The 9,427-nt window shown below is 39.7% G+C and overlaps 1 long non-coding RNA gene across 1 annotated transcript in view; it reads right to left on the bottom strand.

Moving 5' to 3' along the window:
- The window catches only part of LOC122529712, a 96,387-nt gene extending 87,168 nt beyond the window's left edge, over positions 1 to 9,219 (bottom strand). The window contains exon 1 of the long non-coding RNA XR_006306847.1: positions 8,593 to 9,219. This is a non-coding gene — a long non-coding RNA (uncharacterized LOC122529712). The remainder of the gene's footprint in view (positions 1 to 8,592) is intronic.
- Positions 9,220 to 9,427: the final 208 nt, after the last annotated feature.

Below are 9,427 nucleotides of genomic sequence, written 5' to 3'. Positions count from 1 at the left end.
TTTTTTGCGCCACGTTCGATTATTACTTCTCGATGAACAATGCGCCAACGGGAAAAGTAGCTTTCTTTAATAAAATATCAAAGTATAAGAGAAAACTAATTTTCATTAATTTCAAATTAAATTGAAAAATCAATGTGATCAATTTTCGTTGTGTTTTTAAAATGTCGACCGCCATATATAGTAATAAAGAAATTACTTCGAAGGATTTATTTTAGTAGGAAGTGATTTTTGGTCCACTCTGTGTTACCGCCAAAATCGTTATTTCTTTTTTTTAATGAACATCGATCGTAAACTCCGTTACGCACTCGCGCGTCTTTTATTAATAAAATTTATTCCAGAATCTGTATCGTCGGAGTATTAATTAATGTGTCAATAGTTGAATTCAACCATACCGCGTTGGTCACGTGTTCACCGCTCGAATTTCGTCCAAAAACAAAGTAGTAGTAGACATAAATTAATACGTTTGTCAAAAATATCGGAAACACGCTGGAAATTCCCGACGATAACAGAAACACAGTGTAAACACAGAGTAAATATTAAGTTATAATACGTAATTAATTGTGAAATTGTCCGGCAACGAAACAAATGTCGCGGCGTGTATATATATATCGATTTTTCATTTTTGCGGCGCCTGCAGTTGAAATCTTCGATTACCCTCGATCTTTTCGATTTTCCAAATAATTTACTACGTGATCGTTCGCAGGCTCTCAACGAAGAAGAATAGCCGTTTCTTTCAGCTTGTCGCAATAAATGTGCCAATTACAACATTAATTATAAATTAAAAATTATAACTGGTATATAATTATAATTATAAATTAAATAATCGGATAGAAGTTTGTAGATGAAAGAGTGGCAGAGAATCAACGAACGCTGTGTTGGAACAAGCAAAGAGAGAGAGAGAGAGAGAGAGAGAGAGAGAGAGAGAGAGAGAGAGAAGGAGAAACGATGTTGGCTGGTTTAATGCTTCAGGATATAGTAACGAAAAAATAAACGCAACCGCAGCAGAAAATTCCTTTTCCACGGGTCAAAGCAGCCACGTCACCGCTCGAGCATCCGCTCCTCGAAGGTTACCATTCCACGATTCCTTGCCCCACGTCCACTCAACCCTGCATTTCCTCATTTTTCAACGAGGAATCATCACCTGCTACGAGATGTACCCTCCATAGTACAGTCCTCGTCGCTCTAGAAGCGAAAGATACAACACGAGCTCGAAGGGAACTAGGACTTTAATCTCTTACGCTGGAACGACGTGCCACGCACGTCGAGAATCTTCTTGTCCCAAAATTGCAATATTTTCTCAGTTTTAAGTATATTTAAGTAATAACACAATAGGCAAAACGAAATAATAAATTTATTAGTTCTCAATAATTTCTATCCAGTGATATTGTACCGACGAGTTCAAAAAGAAAAGGAAGAATTATTGTATACGGTTTGGTCACTCGTTATGGTCCGCAATCAATTGCCAGAGCAATTGGTCAATGTGCCAGAACTACCAGAAAATGATCCAAAATTGATAACTTTTGTTAAAAATTCCGTAGGCACGAAACCGTGTATGTTTAAAAATTTAAACGACTCTTCGAGAAATGTGTTACAACAAAAGCTTGTGTAATTTATTTTCCATTTTTTCGTTTCAACGTTTCTGATGGAAATTTTCTGCTTCTAGTAATATCGCTGATATACAGGATGTTCCACGAACGGGAGTCGACCGACTGGGTGATTCTAAGTATAAAAGAAAGAATAAAATTCCTTTGTTACACCCTTCAAATATAGCATACTCGGGAGCAAAGGCTTCGATGAAAAAAAAATCTTTCTTTTCGACTCGGTTTCTTCCGCCAGTTACCCTGTACAATTCATACTTATAAAAAGAAGACGAGCGAGAGAAAAATCTTTCGAAATTACTCCGATAGAAGAGCAATTACTCCTTCCTACGCAAAAAGAAACCAACGATCGGATTCTAAGTATAAAAGAAAGAATAAAATTCCTTTGTTACACCCTTCAAATATAGCACACTCGGGAGCAAAGGCTTCGATGAAAAAAAAATCTTTCTTTTCGACTCGGTTTCTTTCGCCAGTTACCCTGTACAATTCACACTTATAAAAAGAAAACGAGCGAGAGAAAAATCTTTCGAAATTACTCCGATGGAAGAGCAATTACTCCTTCCTACGCAAAAAGAAACCAACGATCGGATTCTAAGTATAAAAGAAAGAATAAAATTCCTTTGTTACACCCTTCAAATATAGCACACTCGGGAGCAAAGGCTTCGATGAAAAAAAAATCTTTCTTTTCGACTCGGTTTCTTTCACCAGTTACCCTGTACAATTCACACTTATAAAAAGAAGAACGAGCGAGAGAAAAATCTTTCGAAATTACTCCGATAGAAGAGCAATTACTCCTTCCTACGCAAAAAGAAACCAACGATCGAATGAAAACTAACACCAGGCAATTGTAATCCGTTGGTATTTGCGAGAAGAAACTGCACGAGAGGAGAGACAAGCAAACGACGTTTTGGAGGTTACTCGGGACGAGTTACGATCTGTGGCAAGAAGAAGGGTTTCTTCCCTTCGAGGGAATTCCAGGAGGACACGGCCACGTTCCCCCGTTCCAACGACAACGCGCGATCCTTCCATTTACACGATGTCGCGACGAATTCGGGACATCGTCAAGAGAGAAAGGCGAACGGGTAAACGAGATAAATAGGAGGAGGGGGAATATATTTGCATGGGCGAACACCTGGACGCGTGTGTATATCCGCGGAGAGAAATTGCACGGAACGTCCTTGCTCGGGAACCGAGCGAAACCGAGGAATGGTTAATTCGAGGAAACTGCCCGGCTAATCTGCCCTGCGATTTTCTCCAATGGCCATCGCTATCAGCTTTATTTTATTTGATTCAGTCAAGTTAGCTGTGACGTGTGTTTCTACACTTTTGAAATTGTGTATCTACATACACATGTCCCGCTAGAACGCGATTAGAGGCGATGACAATTATACTCGTGAAACGTATACGTCAGAGTATGCGCAGCTGCTGTAAAATTGAATCAAATTGCAAGGGAATAACACTAGTTTTCTTATCCTTGAAAAATCAATAATTCTATTATTTTTATTAAAAGAAGTCGATAATTTTATTAATTAGCATTAATTGATGTTAATAAGAAGAAAATATTTAGAAACGATGTTAAAAAGAACTAGTCAAGTCTAGTCTCCGAATATTCCAAAATGTCTAAAATTGTAACAAATATGTTTCATTTTCCACGAGGAATTTAATTTATTATTAAGTAACAAATTGTAATTATTTTTCTCCCATGGCCATACTCGTCATTCACAGCTGAGACGTTGGTAACACGGGGAACAGCAGTGATCTTTTACTCGTCATTCGCATCGAGTCATCAAACGACGTTTGGCTTTGATTTATTGTTAGAGGAAACAATGAATAATCTGCAAATAATCGTAATTACTCTGTAATTATTCGGATCTCACTGAGTCTTGCAATTTTTTTTGTAATTTTACTGACGAATGGAAATTCCATCCTTGCGTCATTCAAAATTTAATTCAATTTTTAATTTAATTTAATTTCAACTCCGACTTTGATCGATCTAACCGCACATATTTGACAGAAAGAGATCAATTCCGTCGAAACTCTGTCAAGAATTGCGATAAGAAGTTTCTCCGAATAAAAGGAGAGCAATGCCAAAGAAAGTTGAACAGCTATAATTAAAGTAGCACGACTTGTCTCTCTCTTGTTAAAAAAAAAAAAAAAAAGAACGAAATTATCCTGTCTTAACTAACCTTAAACTTCTCTCCACCCCTCCTCACAATATTCTACCCTTTACACCATACAAAAAACCATTTCGCAGACTATAGTTTTATCCTTGAACGAGCGTTCTAACGTTCGGGAAGGTAACGGAGTGGAACCATTTCGGGGACCATTTAGAACGACTCGGAACGACTGGAAAAAGGTATGTATGTACATACACAGAGAGGCGCCAGAAGAAGAGCATGCTTCGAGGTAAGAGAGGAAAGCGAGAGAAGCAGCTGGCTGTGTGACGTCACTACCTGTCTTACAGCTCTGCCAACACCCCTTGGGGTATGGGTCAGTCCTGAAGTCCTGGTACATACCCAAGAGCCTGGTCCAACTATTCCAAGTGGCGGAACTTCATTTGCGAGACCGGTGCATATTTTCCCGGAAACACGATACGCGCTTACCGGCTGAGTTTCCTCAAGTATTTCCACAGAAGGCAACGTTCAGCGGCCTTCCGTTCTCAACTATGTGGGAGCGTAACGCACGATGGCAAGATGATGTCCAAATTTTATTAGAAAATTGAAATACCATGGCCGAACTGTCTATCATATAATTGTGAATTCTGCTGATCTAATTTAAAAGTTGAACTGTGATTTTTTTTTGACCGTGTAAAAAATCTTACCTGTCAAACCCATATTTACGTTGTCAAAAATTGTAATACCTTCTGAAACTTTCTTAATCTCGGTCATCGGTGATGAACGGTTGCGAAATGGAATTGTTTGCAAATAGTTGGAAATAAATCGGAGAACGTTTTGTCAATCGTTAATTTCTAAAAGTTACGGCAGAAACGGAGAAAATTGTACAGCGCTGGTGTGTTTCGAGGGGTTGCTGTTGAAAGTTGCAAACGAGTCCGATAATTGAGTTATCGGAGATTTAATTGAACTAACGAAAACAGCGGGGTTTAAGCAGAACGTCCGACGAATGGGGAAATTAATTGTACGGACGTTGACATTTTTAAAATTTTCACGAATCAATATTTTTCGAAAATTAATGTTTGGAAAGTGATCGGGGCTGCGTTGAAACCGTCACGAACGGGTATACCAGGTGATTGCTTTAATATTCTAAAGTTATTTGCAACAATACGGTGAAAAGAAGTCAACGATGAAAAAGAAATTTTAAAAACAAACGAAAGAAAAAGGCTCAAGATGGCAAGATTCAATTCGCAATAAAAAAAAAAAAAGTATTACTGAATTTTAATTGATAACGCTCGTAAACGTCTGAAAATTGTACGCAACGATGGAAGCAAGCAGCCGATATACTTTTTAATTGCCTCCATTTGCACACTCGGCATCGACCGTGCAACAATCGAAAAAGGGAAAGTCGTGTGAGAGAAAAAACGGTTTCAGCTATAGTCGAATGAACGCATTCTGCCAGCTAATTAAAGTTAGTTCACCAGCTAATTGTACAGCGACCCCGTGTATACATATATATATTATTACACTTCGCCATTATCTAGTATTTGTATGAGAATAATTAGCGGAGTGATTGTAGTTAACGACTAATTAGCGGAGTTTGTGTACAGGGAATCTTAATGTATACGGTTCGGAACGGCTCATTTTCAATATTAACGTTAAGTTGGCAAACAGGGATTCGCAGTTTTCCATTTATACAGCTCGGCTCGTTTTAATCCGCTCCATAATCCCGAGTAATTGTTCTTGGATAATGGGGTCTAGCGTATAGACTACACTGATCGATCTGTCATTTAAGCGCACGTCGACAAGGAATACGTTGCGCAAGATGATGTCACGAAGCTGTGACTCATCTGTGATTCAACTAAACGAGACGAGATCCGTAACGTAGGTCAATGCCAAACGAACGAGACGAACGAAAAGATCTAGAAAAGAAAACTGTAACAATATCGACACATCGATGTAAATGACATTTAGAAGCTCTTTGAATGCTAATATTATAGGTTAAATTGCACAAGATGTCCCTTAACCTGTGCTTACACATGACAGATCGATTTCCATCGGCGACGAGATAATTACACTACAGTAATTAACTCTTCCAGGCGTTTATGACAGGCTTAACATCCTAACGCTTCGTGTAATATGTATGTTACACATTAAATATCCGTTTTGCAGAGGATTTGTCACTTTCATCGGTCGACATCTGTTGTACTGTACTCGTGATACATCTATACATCATCTCTAAATAATTACGCAAAGATTTTTCTGTCTATTTTCCAAAATTTCACCGACAGAACTTTTCTTATACAAAACAAACAATACACGTATGTACATCCTACCTGTATGTAAGTTTTCCATGGTTTGTATTCAAATGCTTCCGTGAGCCACTGCACGTCTTTGCCTCTATTATTACACTGCAGGGCCGTATAATCTTCTTTCTCATAATTCAAGCGTTAAAATGTTAAACCTATATAAAACGTCAGATAAAATTACAACGTTACATGATACTGCAAGTTTTGTGAACTACTGTTACGCAGGATACGTCATATAAAAATAAGGTTATGTACGAACCGATGCGACGGAGAACCATTTCCATTAATAAATCCTTCTCCGTAAACACACACTCCGTAAAAAAAAAAAACAATCCGAATTTCCGAGTCCGAGAAGATCGATCGTTCACGAATTGAAAGAAAATGTTAATTAAAATTCTTTACGTTTACCGATCGCGTTTAATGGCCGCTAGGGTCAACGGTTTTCTATGCATCACCAATACATGTATATTCCTTCGGACGTGTATAATACGTGTATACGTACTCACGGTCGTAAACGAATATCCGTTGGCAATTCGAACGCGCGAGATAAGCACAACGAATCGAATTTAAAACGGAAAACGGCACCCGGTTCCACGGTGAACGGCTAATTAGTTAACAATAAATCCGCGTTACCGTCCGACATCGTTGCCGAGACGAACTGTTACACGAAACGAGAGATCGATTATATGCAAAAAGCTGCAACGACGTGCAGTATTTGCATTGAAAATCTGGCTGTTGATATTTTTTTAAATTTCGTCTCATCTGCAAAATGTTCGTTCGAAATGAATTAAATACGCGGAGAAATATAAATAATTTATCTTTCGGTATCAACTATCGTTTAACGATAATCGATATTTCGAAATAATGAATAATGGACGTTTGCATCGATAATCGATACCACGATTATTTTAATGTTGTTAATATTTCTTAATTGTATAATTAATAACGTCAATTTACAATTTTATTATAATTATAAATATAAATATAATATTTTAATTATGAATACAAATATAATTTGTTACATAAATTTGATCGTGTAATTAATAATAATAAGTCGCTGATATTGTTTAAAAATATAACATTTAAAAAATGACTATTGTATTTCAAAACGTATCTTGATATTCTCTTTTAATTAATAAAATATGTATTATGCCCATGATATATCTGCAATGTCTGTAATAAAGAATCGAAAGGTCGAAACGCTGATCGAGATATCGATGTGCGTTCGTTAAGACGTCAACGGTTCGCGTCCCTCTTCAAGCGGCGACTCCTCTCCGCTGTTTCTTCGAAAAATTATTCGCGTATGTACGTTCACTCGCGCAAACAAAGTCGTAATCTGTTCGCCGAATTTGTTGTCGCGTCGTGTTGTGTTCAAGAAATCGTGTAACGATTGCCTCCATAGTAAATAGAAGTGTCAACTTTCTACGACTTTCCACTTGCGACGAAATGAAGGTTAGATATCACGTACATATATATATACACATATACCAATGTATTCCATCGCATTACTCATTATTTGCGATTAAAACATGTGGTTGTTCAAAAAATCGCGGGATTTCGCAAGTTTTCATCTTTTTGTAATGTTTATGCGACAGTATACGACTACTTGATCACGTCATTGTATGTATATTACGTCATTGTCACGTTAAGCACGTATTCTTGGAATATATAATACTGGAATATATTCTCATCTTTTTTTTTCTCGTCGGTCGTATTTTTGAATAATTTCCATTTGGACAGAATAGCGAATAGATTGCGAGAAAGAAAAAGAGAAAAGAGTTTCCGGGAAGAGAATTAATATGGCTTTTAAAATGTCTCCGTGTCGGATATACGAAATGCGCACGTTTTCCCCTCGACCAGATGGTCTATTCACATAACACTCTATTCAACTTCTTCACCAAACGGCTACCATGCTCCCGAGGCGAGCTTTCCATTTAAACTTTCGAAAATTTCCCAAAAGTTTACTCCTCTTAATGGAGGCTTTAATAACTCCGCGCAAAGGGGTGTCCCTTTCATTCGATTCCTTTCATCGACGAAACTTTCAGTCATTCTGTAACAATGTAGTATTTCCTGCCGAATCGATGTACTACGAAACTTTAAAATATCGCTCTGATATCTGAGAGAAACGATAGAAATCGACAGGTACACGTATCGTTTTCGACGCGAATATCCGAATGTGCACACGAAGGAGGAACACAGGCACGCACAGCTAGCCGAGAGAATCACGCGCGTCTCCCGATTGAGAAGAAAAATCGCATAACCTCAATGACACAATCGAGCAGAGGCAGTGAACTTCTCTCTGGCGTCGGACTATTTCAAGCTCTCGAATACGCGGCAGGATAAGGGAGAGAGAGAGAAGGAAACCAGTTCACCGCGCGCTTAGAGCTGCATGACTTACGTAAAATATAAATACGCTTCCGAGGAGAGACTCCTAAGCATCTATACGTGGTATGTGTACACACACACACACACACACACACACACGATATACATCCGCACGAACGATGTACATGTATACGTATGTACGCCACCACTTGGATCATTACTCGCAAAGGACAAAATTCATCGACTTACGTCAACTGGAAGCTCCACTCTCGATCGATACACCACGATATCTCTCTCTCCCACTCTGTCCCGTCTCTGTTGCTGTTTCGCAGCGGCTGGCTCCGGTGTCCCTTTGTCCCGTGGCAGATTATCACCAGTAAACACCAAAACAAAACCGAACAGGAAACAAAACGCGTTCAACGAAGGAACAGAGGGCGAGAGACCATTTCTCGACGAAGTTTCCCTTTGCCACGGAAATCACGGTGAAACAAGACACGAACGACAGGCGACAGAAGAACGAAAGAACAAGAGAAACAAAAAGAGAGAGAGGAAAAAAAGAAACGTCGAGCACAACACACACGCGGATTCCGGGGGACACAGCTGGTGGGAACGTCGTCGTGCGCGTTACGCTGTGTGTCGGCCACTCGAAACTCCGGCTGCCGTTTCAAGGGCAAGGCTAGCCTTCGTCGTCGAAGGAACGCGGCGTTATCATCGCGTTACGCGAACGAATCGTCACGCGAGCAACGAATAATACGCGAGAGCAAGCTTGTCACGGGCAGAATTCTCGTCGTAGAGAATCGGAGGCGATCCCGGACCGAGCTTTTTTGTTCCGCGTCGAAGGGAGAGACCGAGCTCGTCACGAACCGACTCCCTCAATGGACGCGACGATACTGAGGCGCCGGCGTGTTTATTGCCCCCACCACCGACCGTCCCCTTCCCTCTCTCGCCGCTTCCAGCGACCTATCCCCACTCCCTCGCGCTCCGCTCTTTCCTTCTCCGCTTAATCTTGCCGGATTCTTCTCCTATCTCGCTGCTCCCCCCACCCTCAGCCTTCCATTCGACCCTCTCCTTCCCCTACATCCCG

Source organism: Frieseomelitta varia, unplaced genomic scaffold, assembly GCF_011392965.1.
Source record: "Frieseomelitta varia isolate USP_RPSP 00005682 unplaced genomic scaffold, Fvar_1.2 scaffold_304, whole genome shotgun sequence".
In the NCBI taxonomy this organism is placed as follows: domain Eukaryota; kingdom Metazoa; phylum Arthropoda; class Insecta; order Hymenoptera; family Apidae; genus Frieseomelitta; species Frieseomelitta varia.
The sequence above is the reverse complement of the archived record's forward strand: the minus strand, read 5'-3'. Positions and strand labels throughout refer to the sequence as shown.